Genomic DNA, 17525 nt, shown 5'->3' with positions numbered 1-17525 from the left:
CAAGCCATGGTGACAGAATACTTTCTAGAGCAAAAGACCAGATGGGCATTAGGGGGGGAAGGAATGGGCCCACTAATGGCTCTGTGCTTTAGTGTTATGTATCACCATTAGAAGGCAGAGTGCTGAATAAGCTGTCAGACAGTTATAGTGTTCATGGGACCAGACAACTTCATAAAGAAGAGCATACTGAGTGGGATTTTTTTATTTTTACAGAGGACAGCGTCTCAACAATGTCTCGACCATACCCAACGCTTGGGCTATCCAGGCTTGCTTGGTATGTTAGGTCTTACCTCATCCAGTGAGTCGTTGAGTAGCTGGGCCCGTCGCACCTTGATGTTGAGGAACAGCAGGTTCATGTCCACTCTCTGCCTGCGGGAGACCTTGTTCACCAGGCTTTGCTGGAAAAACACATACAGATTTATTTTTTTTAATATGAAAGCAGGTCATCTCAGTTTATGCACAGCTCAGAGTCAACGGTGTCGATGATAAAGGAAAGTTGACAGAAGACACTAGGCTGTGTGTCTCACTCTGGCCATGCAGATCATCTGCTGTTCTGAGTCCCTCTGGAAGATGGTTCTCTTCACCATTGTTGACAGGATAAATGGGAACTGGCATAAAGAGAACCTGAGGAGGAGAAGAGAGGACAAAATAATGGATTGGGAAAAATAACTGCAAATATGGAAGCATGAAGATTTCCGTGAAGAGGAAGAGAGCAATCTTTAGAATGAGGAATGATTGTGCAATATCCTTCTCTCTCCATAACATGTGTCTCTTTACGGTCACACTTCATATGGAGGCGTGGTGCTCTGTTTTGAGTTTCGGCTCTGACTCACAGAGCTGTTCCACTGAGGGTAGTCACAGTGAGAGAAGAACTGGGGAGGCTCACCTTCTGTAGCACTGCATTAGCACTTTGAACTGTTCATATGAGGTATGGCACACAAGAGGGAGCTCTATCATCAAAAATGTGGAATGGACAAGCAGGGAGAGAGGAAAAACATGAAGCTTATGAGAAGTACAGAGAATTCAGAAAGTATTCAGACCCCTTCACTTTTTCCACATTTTGTTACGTTACAGTCCTATTCTAAAATGTATTAAATTAATTGTTATCCTCATCAATCTACACACAATGTTCCATAACGACAAAACAAAAACAGATATTTTGACATTTTTGCAAATGTATTAAAAATAAAAAAACAGATACCTTATTTACATAAGTTTTCAGACCCTTTGCTATGAGACTCTAAATTGAACTCAGATGCATCTGGTTTCCATTGATCATCCTTGTGATGTTTCTACAACTTGATTGGAGTCCACCTGTGGTAAATTCAATTAATTGGACATAATTTGGATAGGCACAAACCTGTCTATTTAAGGTTCCACAGTTGACAGTGTATATCAGAGATAAAGCCAAGCCATCAGGTCAAAGGAAATGGCCGTAGAGCTCCGAGACAGGATTGTGTTCACAGATCTGGGGAAGGGTCAGAAAATAATTCTGCAGCATTGAAGGTTCCCAAATATACAGTGGCCTCAATCATTCTTACATGGTAGAAGTTTGGAACCACCAAGACTCTTCTTAGAGCTGGCCGCCCAGTTTTTCAGAGGCAGGGACTGGGAGAATAGCCAGGATCGAGGGAAAAGATGAATCGAGCAAAGTACAGTGAGATCCTTGATAAAAACCTTCTCTAGAGCGCTCAGGATTTCAGACTGGGGCAAAAGTTCACCTTACAACAGGACAATGACCCTAAGCACACAGCCAAGACAGCGCAGGAGTGGCTTCGGGACAAGTCTCTGAATGTCCTTGAGTAGCTCATAGAGAGCTTGGACTTGAACATCTCTGGAGAGACCTGCCAATAGCTGTGCAGAGACACTCCCCATCCAATCGGACAGAGCTTGAGAGGATCTGCAGAGAAGAATGTGCCAAGCTTGTAGCGTCATAGCCAAGAAGACTCAAGGCTTTAATCGCTGCCAAAGGTGCTATTTTATTTTTTAATTTTTTTACTGTTTTTGCTTTGTCATTATCGGTTATTGTGTGTAGCAGATTGATGAAGGCAATTGTGTAAAATCCATTTAAGAACAAGGCTGTAACAAAATGTGGAAAAAGTCAAGGGCTCTGAATACTTTCTGAATGTGCAGTGTGTTCTGCCCTCTGTACCATGTGCTGTCAATCATTTACTGATACTGATTAATACAGAAACGGGAAAACAACTTGCTGTGGTTTACATTCTTCCCATCAGGGCTTCCCAACTCTGTTCAGGGTTGAAGACATTTAAACAAGAAGAATGTATGGCCTATAAGAAAGCCTCAGAAAATGTCCTGGTCAGGAAAACTCCTTAGCTCTGAATATGGGATATGGGTGTTGCTCCTTGTCACGCCCTGGTCTTAGTATTTTGTGTTTATATATTTATTTGGTCAGGCCAGGGTGTGACATGGGTTTATTTTGTGTTTTGTTTTCGTATTGGGGTTTTAGTAGGCATTGGGATTGTGGCTGAGTAGGGGTGTCTAGCATAGGCTATGGCTGCCTGAGGCGGTTCTCAATCAGAGTCAGGTGATTCTCGTTGTCTCTGATTGGGAACCATATTTAGGTAGCCTGGGTTTCACTGTGTGTTTTGTGGGTGATTGTTCCTGTCTCTGTGTTTGTAGTCACCAGATAGGCTGTATAGGTTTTCACGTTCCGTTTGTTGTTTTGTATTGTTTGTGTTTTTTCATTTAATAAAGATGTATCGAACTAACCACACTGCATTTTGGTCCGACTCTCCTTCGACGGAAGAAAGCCGTTACACTCCTGTGGACTGGTGACCCACTTGTTGGAGTTCCCATGGCTCGCCCAGGTGTGATACTGCTCCATGATGTCAATGTGGTCCAAGGTGATGTTGTAGAAGTCCGTGAAGGAGATGATAGGGGACTTGGATATGCTGTTAGCTGCGTCTGGTGTGGACAGGGTATACCATGGTATTAGAGTTTATCTACATGTCTATAAATTACTTTATAGTACACGTGAAATATGATCTCTACCTAGGTTCTATATGCATGAAAAACCAATTCACCCCTTTGACCTCCACCCTCTTGACAGCACCTAAAACTCCAGCCTCCCTTGAGCAAATAGCCTTTTGCTCTGTTTCTGGTAGGCCTATGTGTGAGTATTAGGTTTTACAGCACATACTATACTAAGAGCTCATTTTGCAGCACTGCTGGATACCCAGAGCCCCATGAATATCCCCTTTTCCTGATGTTGTGGACATGACTTATTGAAGAGGGCAAGGACCTTGGTGGCAGCTGGAATCCACCAGGACCACTCGGTCAGACGGGGGCAGCTCATCAGGAGGAGCTGCGAACAGACTAGTGGAGATGAAGTGAAGAAGACACTCCACCAGCTGCCTGAAACGCCTTGAACGGCTGCGTTCTCTGTAACCCAGAGGCTAGAATACTGCAGGGTATATGGTACCCTTACAGTTTCTTTAAGCCTGTGGCAGTGGTGGTTTGGAAAGCACATAGTAACCCACTTTCCTCAGGACATGACAGGGATTAATGGAAAGTGAAAATCTGATGATGGGAGCAGTATAGCCATTTTATTTCTTTCCTGAAATTAAAATTTTAACAACATATGGATTTACTGAGCATTTTTCAAAAGGAAATTAGACACAAAAAACAAAGTATGAAACAGAAAACATTATTTTATTCTTATAAAATGACAGAATTACATAATTTTAAATACAAAACGTACTAGTGCATATTCAGTACTTAGTAAGATGTTCAGTTAAGGAGTAAATGTAACCTGAACTAAGATGCCCTCAGGTCATCTTTCGTTCTGGGTCTGATAACTATTTGTTGTGTTTTCAGTGAAAGGAGTAAATTAAAATGTATACAGTCAGCCAAATGAGACATTATATTTAATTATTTAGACCACCCCAAACTGGCACAATGTGACAATGAAAAATGGCAAAAAAAAAAAAAAAAATTGTATTTAATTAGATGCCTAAATATTACAAGGACGCGTACTCTGAGCATGTACTGACTAAGTGGTAAGTGTCGTCACTGACATTTTCAACCTCTCCCTGATCCAGTCTGTAATACCTACATGTTTCAAGCAGACTACTATAGTCCCTGTGCCCAAGAATGACAAGGTAACCTTTCTAAATGACTATCACCCCACCGTTATATGCTTTGAAAGACTCATGGCTCACATTAACATCATCATCCCAGTCCCCTGGACCCACTCCAATTTGCATACCACATCAGAAAGACAAAGGGGCTGATCGTGAACTACAGGAAACAGAGGGTCGAGCACGCCTCCATTCACATCGACGGGGCTGTAGTGGAGTGGGTCGAGAGCTTAAATTTGCTCGCTGTCCACATCACTAAGGATCTATCGTGGTCCAAACACACCAACACAGTCGTGATTAGGACATGACAACACCTCTTCCATCAGGAAGCAGAAAAGATTTGGCGTGGACCCTCAGATCCTCAAAAAGTTACACAGCTACACTATTGAGAGCATCTCGACTGGCTGCATCGCTGATTGGTATGGCAACTGCTTGGCATCCGACCGCAAGGCGCTACAGAGGGTAGTGCGCACTGTACAGTACATCACTGGGGCCGAGCTCCCTGCAATCCAGGACCTCTCTATTAGGCGCCAGGACCTCTCCATGAGGCAGTGTCAGAGGAAGGCCCTAAAAATTGTCAAAGACTCCAGCCAATCAAGTCATAGACTGTTCTCTCTGCTACCGCATGCCAAGCAGTATTGTCTGGAACCAACAGGACCCGGAACAGCTTCTACCCCCAAGCCATAAGACTGATAAATAGTCTGGGTAACTATTTGGTTAACTATTTAACTATCTGCTTTGACCCTTTTTGCACTAACTTTTTTAACTCATCACATACGCTGCTGCTACTGTTTATTGTCACTTTGTTCCCAATTATATATATATATCTACCTCATTTATCTCGTACCCCTGCACATCGACTCAGTACTGGTACCCCTTGTGGATTACCAAGTTGTCATTACTCATGTTTATCTATTAATGCTTTTCTATTATTTCTCTATTTTCTTTCTCTCTGCATTGTTGGGAAGGGCGGTAAACATTTCACTGTTAGTCGACACCTGTTGCTTACGAAGCGCGTGACGAATAACATTGGACTTCATTTCATTTATATGATTGTCCTTAAAGGAAACCTCTACCCAAAAACGATCTTTTGGTATTTGTTTCATTAGTTCATAGATGATATGGTCCCAAAATGTTTTGCATGTCAGCAATCAAGTTTTCAAGACACATTCATATATCTTGAAAACTGGATTGATGACATGCAAAACATTTTGGGACTATATCAACAATGGACTAACATAACAAATACCAAAATATAGTTTTAGGGTGGAATTTTCCTTTAAGTACACATAAGCAATGCTGTATGTATGGTAAACAGTTGCTGCAGTGTAGCAACAGTTATCATATTAACAGTACATGGTAGTAGAGGTGTAAATTGAATACAGCACTCACCCTTTCCATTCTCTCAATAAGCTGCTAATGATTCCCTTCAACACCTATTTCTGGATGTCTTGGGTCTAAAAGAACATAAACAAACATGAGTTAACCTTTAAATCGGGTGAATATGACCCACATGCTGCTAGTTTCCGAAATAACTTTCAGGGGAAAAATTCTGAATATGATTTGATTTGATTTGTTTATTTTACCATACGATATCCTTTTCCCTAGACATGTCATGTACTTACAGTGCAGAGTAAAGCATCATAAACAGCATTCACACATTTTGAGTTGACTCCAGAATCCTCTATTGTGTTAAATGGGCCATTAGCTTCTAAGATAGGAGGAAAAGAGCGTTTCCCGCTCTTATATGGTTTTATTTAAGGGCTTTTTAATGACAACTAATTGTTTTCTCACAAGGGGCACCTGCTAGTGCCAAACCCTGGACTTGTTTGGCAGGGAGAACATGTGTGTGTGTTGAACTATTCTCGCATGACGCCAAAAAAACAAGGCTTGCACCGTTATGAGCAGTATGGATTACACATTTTTTTACTCTTACATTACCCTCTGTTGGTTTCCTCATTAATAACACTTTCCAGAACGAGTACGTGCTGTTCTGTATGCTTTCCATCTTAAGATAATTCTCAATAGAGAAACAGGTGCTGCAAATATCAATAATTTAAGAAATGGAACTAATGTAAACCAAAGGATTTAGAATATTATAAAATTGGTAATGTATCTTTGGGAAAAGCCACAACATAAAACAAAAAGACAACATGAATCATTTGAAAAGCCATTAGTCAAAGGTAGTCAGGTAGAAATCTCACATATCCCTCCAGTCCCCTGAGATTGTGGCTCGCTCTATATGTCTTCCCTGCATCACCGTGGAAAGAATACATCAATAGATCATTGTCGTAGCAAATCAAAGGTCATGATGATCATAAGAGGGGATTAAGGTAGGCTACTCACTGTTACACAAGGTCAAAGGAAGGTCATAATGTAGCTAATTGGGAGAGGTATTACTCACTGGAACTCTTTGGTGGTTTTAGTATGGAGAGGGATGATAGGGTCAGAGGGGAACGGGGCCTTCACCTCGGGGGGAAGTGTGTCGATGGAGAACCTCTGTTTCTGCATCACATTCCAGCAAATAGAAGGTAGCTCCCTCCCTGGGAAATTACAAAAGACACACATGGTTCTCTATACATAGAGTATAATACATACGACTAATGTGTACTGTGGCAGATATGTAAATAGTTTTTCACTGCTTGCAAAGACACAGATTGGATACATACAGTAGTTCCACAATGCACATGATTCACAAGGCTTTGATAGCGAGATCCTCAGACTGTGACTTGTTCAGATTAAGAAAACCAAGTCACTAACACCTCTTTGGGCTAGGATATGCATATAGTTGGTAGCATTGGATAGAAAACACTCTGAGGTTTATAAAACTGTTAAAATAATGTCTGGGAGTATAACAGAACTGATATGGCAGGCCAAAATCCGAGGAGAATCCATTCGGAATCTCTTTTTTTTTTAGGTCACAGGCCATTCCAATGCTTGTCTATGGGATATTCAAAATAATTCCTCCCAAATTGCAGTTCCCATGGCTTCAGGCTTGTTTTTTTTTCAAATTAGCAAGTAGTTGTACTTTGTCAAGGTGTCTCTCATTAGGACTCTAGTCTTGTGACGCGCACTTCATTATTTATCTCCGGTATTGAACATACTACATTCCGTCTAAAATTGTATTGTTTATTTACATATTAGGGTACCTGAGGATTGACTAGAAATGTTGTTTGACTTGTTTGGACGAAGTTTACCAGTAACTTTTGGGATTCCTTTGTCTGCATGTTGAACGAGTGGAACGGTAGATTACTGAATCAAACGTGCCAACTAAACTGACGTTTTTGGGATATAAAGGACTTTATTGAACAAAACAACAATTTGTTGTGTAGCTGGGACACTTGGGATTGCAAACAGAAGAAGATCTTCAAAGGTAAGTGATTTATTTTATCGCTATTTCTGATTTTTGTGATGCCTCTGCTGGTTTGAAAAATGTTTTTAATGCTTTTGTCGGCGGGGCGCTGTCCTTAGATAATCGCATGGTTTGCGTTCGCCGTAAAGCCTTTTTGAAATCTGACACCGCGGTTGTATTAACAAGAAATTAAGCTTTTAAACGATGTACGACACATGTCTTTTCATGAATGTTTAATATTACGATTTTTGTATTTTGAATTTCGCGCTCTGCAATTTCACCGGATGTTGGGCTAGGTGGGACGCTAGCGTGTCTCCCACATTGTCTCTACACACCTAGCCCAAAGAGGTTTTAACCACAACCCAATCAGTCTGTAATCATTTAGTACATTCACTGCATGACATTCAGTTGACCCCCGCTGACTTTCCGTTAAGTGTGGACACACATTGACTCTACCCATCTTTTTCACGATCTAACAGGCTCTACCCATTAAGAGAATCAATGCAACGGTTGGGATAAACATTTCTCACCAACGCTACAGGCGGCTAAATCCGTCAGTTAAGTTAATAAGGGACTAGCCAAAGACCCAGTGCACTATTTATGTGAAGAAAATATTTTTTCTAATTTGTATTTTATTAATATATACAATACCAGTCAAAAGTTTGGACACATCCTTAATCGGTTTTTTTTCTAGATTTTTACTATTTTCTACATTGTGGAATAATAGTGAAGACATCAAAGCTATGAAAAAACACACATGAAATGAAGTACTAACCAAGAAAGTGTATTTTAAATTTGAGATTCTTCAACGTAGCCATCCTTTGACTTAATGACAGCTTTGCACAATCGTGTCATTCTCTCAAGCAGCTTCATGAGGTAGTCAACTGGAATGCATTTCAATTAACAGGTGTTAATTTGTGGAATTTCTTTCCTTCTTAATATATTTGAGCCAATCAGTTGTGTTGCGACAAGGTAGAGGTGGTGTACAGAAGATATCCCTATTTGGTAAAATACCAGGTCCATATTATGGCAAGAACAGCTCAAATAAGCAAAGAGAAATGACAGTCCATCATTACTTTAAGACGTGAAGGTCAGTCAATACGGAACATTTCAAGAACTTTTAAAGTTTCTTCAAGTTTAGTTGCAAAAACCATCAAGTGCTATGATAAAACTGGCACTCCTGTGGACCTCCACAGGAAAGGAAGACCCAGAGTTACCTCTGCTGCAGAGGATAAGTTCATTAGAATTACCAGCCTAAGAAATTGCAGCCCAAATAAATGCTTCACAGAGTTCAAGTAACAGACACATCTCAACATCAACTGTTCAGAGGAGACTTTGTGAGTCAGGCCTTCATGGTCGAATTGTTGCAAAGAAACCACTACTAAAGGACACCGATAACAAGAAAAAACTTGCTTGGGGCAAGAAACATGAGCAATGGACATTAGACCAGTGGAAATTTGTTCTTTGGTCTGGAGTACAAATTTGAGATTTTTGGTTCCAATCGCTGTTTCTTCGTGAGATGCGGTGTGGGTGAACGGATTATCTCCGCATGTGTGGTTCCCACCGTAAAGCATGAAGAAGGAGGTGTGATGGTGTAGGGGTGCTTTGCTGGTGACACTGTCTGTGATTTATTTAGAATTCACACTTAACCAGCATGGCTACCATAGTATTCTGCAGTGATACGCCATCCCATCTGGTTTGCGCTTAGTGGGACTATCATTTGTTTTTCAACAGGACAAAGACACAACACCCGTCCAGGCTGTGTAAGGGCTATTTGACCAAGAAGGAGAGTGATGGAGTGCTGCAGCAGATGACCTGGCCTCCACAATCACCCGACCTCAACCCAATTGAGTTGGTTTGGGATAAGTTGGACTGAAACTCCAAGACTGTTGGAAAAGCATTCCAGGTGAAGCTGGTTGAGAGAATGCCAAGAGTGTACAAAGCTGTCATTAAGGCAAAGGGTGCCTACTTTGAAGCATCTTAAATATAAAATGTATTTTCATTGGTTTAACACTTTTTTTGGTTTCTACATGATTCCATATGTGTTATTTAATCGTTTTGATGTATTCGCTATTATTCTACAATGTAGAAACATAGTGAAAATAAAGAAACACCCTTGAATGAGTAGGTGTGTCCAAACCTTTGACTGGTACTGTATAGGTACACCCATGTTGTACCGGGTCGGATCCCCCTTTGCCTCCAGAACACCCCGAATTCTTTGGGGAACTCTACAAGGTGTCAGAAATGTTCCACAGGGATGTTGGTCCATGTTGATGTGATGGAATCACGCAGTTGCTGCAGATTGAACGGTGGTACACTCTGCAAACAGCCTGTTCCATCTCATCCCAAAGATGCTCTTTTGGGTTGAGGTCTGGGGACTGCGCAGGCCAATCAAGTAAACTGAACACGCTGTAATGTTCCAGTCTATGTTTTTCCACTCCCCAATTGTCCAGTGTTGGTGATTGCGTGCCCACTGGACCCGCCAGCTGATAGGAGTGGATCCCGGTGTGGCCGTTTGCTGCAATAGCCCATCCGTGACAAGGATCGATGTTGTTAACTCACCATGTCTTCCTCCTGGTAGACCCGGGTGTATGCCCAAGCTGCCATTGCCTCCCATTTCCCTCCTCTGGTTCAGGGAGGAGATGAATGTGCTGCGGTAGGGAAAGGCCTGCTTGGCTCCAAGCGTCAAACCCTGTCAAAAGAAGATGACACCATCATGGGAGGAAAACGGAAAACAACGTACAGTGTAAACATGCAATCAGGGTGGATCCAATCAAACACAGCCAAGAGAGCTGATGTCACTCGAGACTTACAGCCATAGACTTGAATGTTGACTACAGAGACCACAGTGACAGATCCATGAAAGGCTATGAATTGAGTGAGACCTTTTCCAAATCCAAGTCTGTGAAAATGTTTTCAGGAGGTCAGGAGCAAAGGATAAAAGTGCTTCTTTTTTATTATTCACTAAATAATGGTAGTGGTAGTAGCAGTGGTTAGGATAAATAATATTGGCAAAATTGAGTTACAATAACAAACAAATGGTGAACAAAAATCTACTTCTAAGAAATTGAACCAAATCAAGATTTGGCCTAAGGAAACAGGCTAGGGGTACTGTGAAGATAAAATACAACCTAACCACATGGACACTCTCCAACAGAGTTTACAGAACACTGGCAAAGCCAGGTAGAAATTCCTAGTGCCACTTTGCTAAACCATAGCCACAATGAGCATGGGTGCACAACACGGTGGCTATATGTCTAAAAGCAGATTAGTCTATCAAAGTATCACATTATTCATAGAAGTTCCATTGAACCGGTAGGCCTACACATTTCACATTTCAACAAACAAAATAGTAAATTGACAAAATGAATGAACCCACAGGAAATGGGGTGCGAGCTTCTCAAGTGTTCACGTGTGTACACGCACATGTCCACGTGCATTTGTGGAGCTCTGAGAAGCGGCAACAAAAAAGAACAAACACACAGTAAGCACCCATAATACATTCACAAGCTGGAGGAAAATAACGCATCTGCATTTACAAAAGATTAGGCTAATGACATGATTCAGACATTACATTCTCAAGAAAGTGTGGGCAAGTTATTGTTAAAGGCCCAGTGCCCTCAAAATTCTGTTTTTCTTGAGTTTTATATCATATCGTACAACAGCTGGTGAAACTAACACTGTTAAAGTCTGACAACATTTTATCAGTGTTATTTCTGGATAGTTTCTGGTTGAAAATACAATTTACACAGTTATAATAAGCAGGTTTTGCATGGGTGGAGATTTGTCTTGCCTGGTGTCATCACCAGGCAGTTTAAGTTAATAGACAATTATACAAAAGGTGGATCTAATTCTGAATGAAGATTGGTTTAAACCGCATTCCAGCCTGTGTCTATTCCACAAGTTAAAATGCCTATTTACTCTGTTCCATCTGACTGTGTCATCAGCCCAGCCAGGCAATTTGTATATTTTTCTTTTAGACTAACATTTAGTTTTCCACAGCAGAGCTTTTTATAAACCTTGCTGTCTGTCTCTCCGTCATTTGCAACGTTGTTTCAATATTCATATTCGATCTTCAACTGTCTCATAGTAATGAACGTGTCAGGAGTCGGGATGAGACAGACAGGTAGGCAATGTTTCTCAGCCAGTCGTAATCACACAACGAAATGTCAAATTGAAAAAACTTACAACTGAACAAAGTGCAGCTAGTTTGCAGTTCTTCTAGCTTCAGTTTGAAGTGATTGTGTTAGCTGTGTTGTTGGCTAGATCCTCTGAACAATAGTGTCCTGACGAGAGCACATTTTCTATGCCAGGTGAAATCGCGCGTCATTAGCTTATTGTTATGGATGTATCCAAATAAATGTCACTAGACAACAGCTTAAACAAATATTATTCTGACTGCACATTTAGACGTGACTGTACGTTAGCCATAGTTGGCTAGCTAACAAGCAAGGGATAAGAAAGTTGCCAAACAGTATGGCAATGGAACACTTAGAACGAACGACTGAGTCACGTCCATAGAAACAGAACAAAAAGACTGAATGACTGGGTCACGTCTCTGGCAACCGAACCGATAGAATGAGCGGTCGCTCATATAAGTATTCAGACCCTTTACTCTGTACTTTGTTGAAGCACCTTTGACAGCAACCCTATATTTGTGTGGTGACTATATCTTGTGGAAGGATGAAAAAGTATGAATGAATTCATCAAAATACTTTTTTTAATGAAAATATGTCAATCATTATTTTATTATGTTGGTAACCCATTGTATAAAAGTGATAATGCACTCAAAGACGGTGTTTGGATGGAAGATATATTGGCATGGTTTGCTGTGCTAACTACACCGGTGCCAATACAGTGCACTCGGAAAGTATTCAGACCCCTTGACTTCTTTCACCTATTATGTTACAACCTCGTTTTAAAATGGATTAAATAATTTTTTCCCCTTCATCAATCTGTACACAATGCCCCATAATGATCAAGCAAATACAGGTTTTTAGAAATGTTAACAAATTTATAAAAAAAAAAATATATATATATATAACATTTACATATAAGTATTCAGACCCTTTACTCGGTACTTTGTTGAAGCACCTTTGACAGCGATTACAGCCTTGTGTCTGACATTACAAGTTTGAAACACCTGTATTTGGGGAGTTTCTCTCATTCTTCTCTGCAGATCCTCTCCAGCTCTGTCAGGTTGGATGGCAGTGATTACAACCTCTAGTCTTCTTGGGTATGACGCTACAAGCTTGGCACACCTGTATTTGGGGAGTTTTTCCCATTCTTCTCTGCAGATCCTCTCAAGCTCTGTCAGGTTGGATGGGGAGCGTTGCTGCACAGCTATTTTCGGGTCTCTCCAGAAATGTTAGATCGGGTTCAAATCTGGGTTCTGGCTGGGCCACTCAAGGACATTCAGAGACTTGTCCTGAAGTCACTCCTGCGTTGGCTTGGCTATGTGCTTAGGGTTGTTGTCCTGTCAGAAGATTAACCTTCGCCCCAGACTGAGGTCTTGAGTGCTCTGAAGCAGGTTTTCATCAAGGATCTCTCTGTGCTTTGCTCCATTCATCTTTGCCTCGACCCACAGCATGATGCTGCCACCTTAGGGATGGTGCCAGGTTTCCTCCAGACGTGATGCTTGGCATTCAGGCCAAAGAGTTCAGTCTTCAGATTGTTGTCCTTCTGGAAGTTTCTCCCATCTCCACAGAGAAACTCTGGAGCTCTGTCAGAGTGACCATCAGGTTCTTGGTCACCTCCCCGACCAAGGCCTTTCTTCCCCGATTGCTCAGTTTGGCCGGGCAGCCGGGTCTAGGAAGTGACTTGGTGGTTCCAAACTTCTTCCATTTAAGAGGTCACTGTGTTCTTGGGGATCTTCAATGCTGCAGACATTTGTTGGTCCCCTTGCCCAGATCTGTACCTCGACACAATCCTGTCTCGGAGCTCTACAGACAATTCACTCGACCTCATGGGTTGCTTTTTGCTCTGACTGTGGTACCTTATATAGACAGGTGTGTGCACTTCCAAAGCATGTCCAATTAATTGAGTTTACCGCAGGTGGACTCCAATGTAGTTGTAGAAACATCTCAAGGATGTTCAATGGAAACAGGATGCACCTAAGCTCAATTTCGAGTCTGATAGTAAAGGGTCTTCATACTTACGTAAATAAGGTATTTCTGTTTTTTTGCAAATGTTTCTAAAAACCTGGTTTTGCATTGTCATTATGAGTAATTGTGTGTAGATTGAGGAAAATGTTTTATTTAATCCATTTTAGAATAAGCCTGTAACATAACAAAATGTGGAAAAAGTCAAGGGGTCTGAATACTTTCCGAATGCACTGTACTTGTGCCCCTCAGATTTTTGTGGTGCATGAGGCCCATGTATGTATATAGTGCCTTGCAAAGGTATTCAGACTCCTTGTATTTCTTCAATTTTTATTGTGTTTCAAAGTGGTATTAAAATGGATTGAATTGTAATTTTCTGTCAACAATCTACACAAAATACTCTGGAATTTTATAAATAAAAATGCATTAATAAAATATAGTGATTGCATATGTATTCAGCCCCTTTGTTTTGGCAAGCCTAAATTCGTCAAGGAGTAAAATGTCTTAAACAAATCACATATGTTACATGGACTCACGTTACATGGACTCACGCTGTGTGAAATAATCAAGTTGACATGATTTTTGAATGACTAATCCGTCCTTTGTCCCCAATACATACATCTGCAAGGTCCCTCAGTCAAGTATTGAATTTCAAGCACATATTCAATGATTTGGTAGATGACTAACACTAACTAATCAGACATTGAATATCTCTTTAAGCATGGCCAAGTTAATAATTATGCTGTGGATTATATATTAAACCACTCTGATACATCAAAGATATAGCCGTCCTTCTGAACTGAGCTGCAGGACAGGAATGAAACTGCTCAGGGATGTTACCATTGGTGATTTTTAAAACTGCTACAGAGTTGGTATGGGTATGCTTGACATCAGCAAATAATTGGAAGTTTTTCAGGATAAAAAGTAACAGGATGGAGCTAAGCACAGGCAAAATCTACTTCAGTCTGCTTTACACCAGAGATTGGGAGAGGAATTCACCTTTCAGCAGGACAATAACCTAGAACACAAGGCCAAATCTACACAATCCAGGTGTGCAAAGCTCTTATAGACTCACCTAAGAAGGCTCACAGATTTAATCAATGCCATTGGTGTTTCTAACATGTATTGACTCAGGGAGCTGAATACTTACACAACAACTATTTTTTTTAACAGTTCATTTCTATTCATCTGTAAAAAAGTTAAATAATAATAGCAATCTTCCACTTTGACATGGCAGAGCATTTTGTGTAGATTGTTGATAAAAATGACAATTAAATCAATGTTAATACCTCTTGGTAGCCCAATAAAATGTTAAGAAATCCAAGGGGTCTAAATACTTTATGAATGCACTGTATCTCTTCTGTCTTCTCACTTTTCATCAAGATTCTAATTCAGCCCTCTCTCTGACACATATGGACCTTTTATTATGCCCTAATGGACATATTTTCTCCCTTTATGCCTTGTATTGCACAACTGCAGATGTGCCCAGTCATGAGCCGAGCCTGTTGACTTGTGTGGGCATCGAGAGCAGGGAGGGGCCACTGGAAGGAGGTACTAAAACCACTGTTTCCAGATGGATGAGTCTGTGGCAGGGTTCCTACTCCATCCATCCTTCCTCCCTCATTCATCCCTCCCTTTCCTCCCTCCCCTCCCAAAACCACTGAATCTCTGGCACATGACTTGGCCATTGTTTGCAGACTAGGTGTGAAAACAGTGCAGGCATGGAACCAATCAAAAGGAGCGGCAGCCCTGGCCATATCTACACATATGTGTTACTTCATTTTTCTTGTCATACCTTTTTTTTCTCCTCATTCAGATACTGCTATATAATAAGTACATTTAGGGTTGAATTTTGTGAACTAAATCCAGTTCATCACTGAGTAGTCCAGATGAAAATATAGGCTACAGTGTATTTTACACCTCAAATATATGGAAGTGGCTTGAAAATAGCTGAACTTATGTGGAAATACTAAAGTTATCCCAAATGTGAATCATACAAGATTTACATTTGGGGAGGAATGGACTTCCATCCACTGCAGATGGAAGAAGTACCTTCATAGTTCCAATTTAACCCCTGAGCATAGGCACACATTTTATGGTACATTCTATATCTTCACTTCACCTATAGTCCTATTATTTGAGCACAAACCCTATTTTAATTTGAAGTTGATTTGTAGCTAACACCATAAGACATTGTCCAAGCATGACAGTGGCACAGATAAAAGCAAGGCCTATGAATGTTATAGCCTAGGTTTAGTTTTGTGGTTACAAAGTGTTACAAATGCCTATCTGTATACCTTTCTGAAGTCCATGGTACTGCTGTGAGAGTTTACCCTAGTCTCTTCACTCCACTCCTGGGTGGGTTGGTTGTTAGGAGTAATAGTTCATTTCATTCATAGCAACCCACAAAACATGGGAGTTTAGTCGCTTCACAGAGCCTCCAAATATATTTTCTTACAGCATGCTTCATTCATCGTGTTGGGCAGTTGTGCACACAAGCACAAGGTTACTCCAGTTCATAGCCTGTGTGTGGCTGTTTGTGTTTAAGTGAATTAGGCCGGCAAACAGTGCCTTCAGAATGTATTCCCACCACTTGACTTTTTACACATTTTGTTGTGTCACAGCTTGAATTAGAATGTATTAAATTGAGATTTTGTCACTGGCCTACAAAAATACCCCATAAATTTTTCCAACAAATGAATTAAAAATAAAAAGCTGAAATGTCTTCAGTCAATAAATATTCAACCTCTTTATTATGCCACGCCTAAATAAGTTCAGGAGTAAAAAATTTGCTTAACAAGTCACTGAATAAAAGTTGCAGTAATAGTGTTTAACATGATTTTTGAATGACTACCTAATTTCTGTACCCCGCACATACAATTATCTTTAAGTTCTCTCAGTCGAGCAGTGAACTTAGAACATGGATTCAACCAAAAACACCAATGCCTCGCAAAAATGGGCACCTGTTGGTAGATGGTAAAATAAAAAAATGTAAAAGCAGACATTGAATATCCCTTTGAGCATAGCGAAGTTAAAAATGAATCGCTGTGATAGGAGAAAACTGAGGATGGATCAACAACATTGTAGTTACTCCACAATACTACCCTCATCTATAAGTCTTTGCTAGGTAAAGCTCCGCCTTATCTCAGCTCACTGGTCACCATAGCAACACCCACCCGTAGCACGCACTCCAGCAGGTCTATTTCACTGGTCATCCCCAAAGCCAACACCTCCTTTGGCCGCCTTTCCTTACAGTTCTCTGCTGCCAATGACTGGAACGAATTGCAAAAATCCCTGAAGTTGAAGACTTACATCTTCCTCACTAACTTAAAGCATCGGTTGTCAGAGAAGCTTACCGATCGCTGCAGCTGTACACAGTCCATCTGTAAATAGCCATACTACCTACCTCATCCCCATATTTGTTTTTTTCTTGCTCTTTTGCACACCAGAATTAATATCAGTATTTATACTTGCACATCCTCATCTGCACATCTATCATTCCAGTGTTAATTGCTAAATTGTTATTACTTCACCACTATGGCCTATTTATTGCCTTACCTCCTTACTTCATTTGCACACACTGTATACCGATTTTCTATTGTGTTATTGACTGTATGTTTGTTTATCCCATGTGTAACTCTGTGGTTTTTTTGTCGCACTGCTTTGCTTTATCTTGGCCAGGTCGCAGTTGTAAATGAGAACTTGTTCTTAACTGGCCTAACTGGTTAAATAAAGGTGAAATAAAAATAAATAAATGACAGAGTGAAAAGAAGGAAGCTTGTACAGAATAAAAACATTCCAAAACATGCATCCTGTTTGCAATAAGGCGCTAAAGTAAAAGTGTAAAAAATGTGGCAAAGAAATGTACTTTATGTCCTGAATCCAAAACATTATGTTTGTGGCAAATCCAACACAACACACCACTGAGTGCCACACTTCATATTTTCAAGCATGGCGGTGGCTGCATCATGT

At 40.6% G+C, this 17525-nt stretch overlaps 1 pseudogene; it reads right to left on the bottom strand.

Annotated features, from left to right (window-relative positions):
• The window catches only part of LOC115113860 (probable E3 ubiquitin-protein ligase HECTD2), a 45920-nt pseudogene that overhangs the window by 23592 nt on the left and 4803 nt on the right, over positions 1-17525 (bottom strand).

This window comes from Oncorhynchus nerka, linkage group LG28 (assembly GCF_034236695.1).
Source record: "Oncorhynchus nerka isolate Pitt River linkage group LG28, Oner_Uvic_2.0, whole genome shotgun sequence".
Taxonomy (NCBI): domain Eukaryota; kingdom Metazoa; phylum Chordata; class Actinopteri; order Salmoniformes; family Salmonidae; genus Oncorhynchus; species Oncorhynchus nerka.
This window is presented reverse-complemented; position numbering and strand designations above follow the sequence as displayed.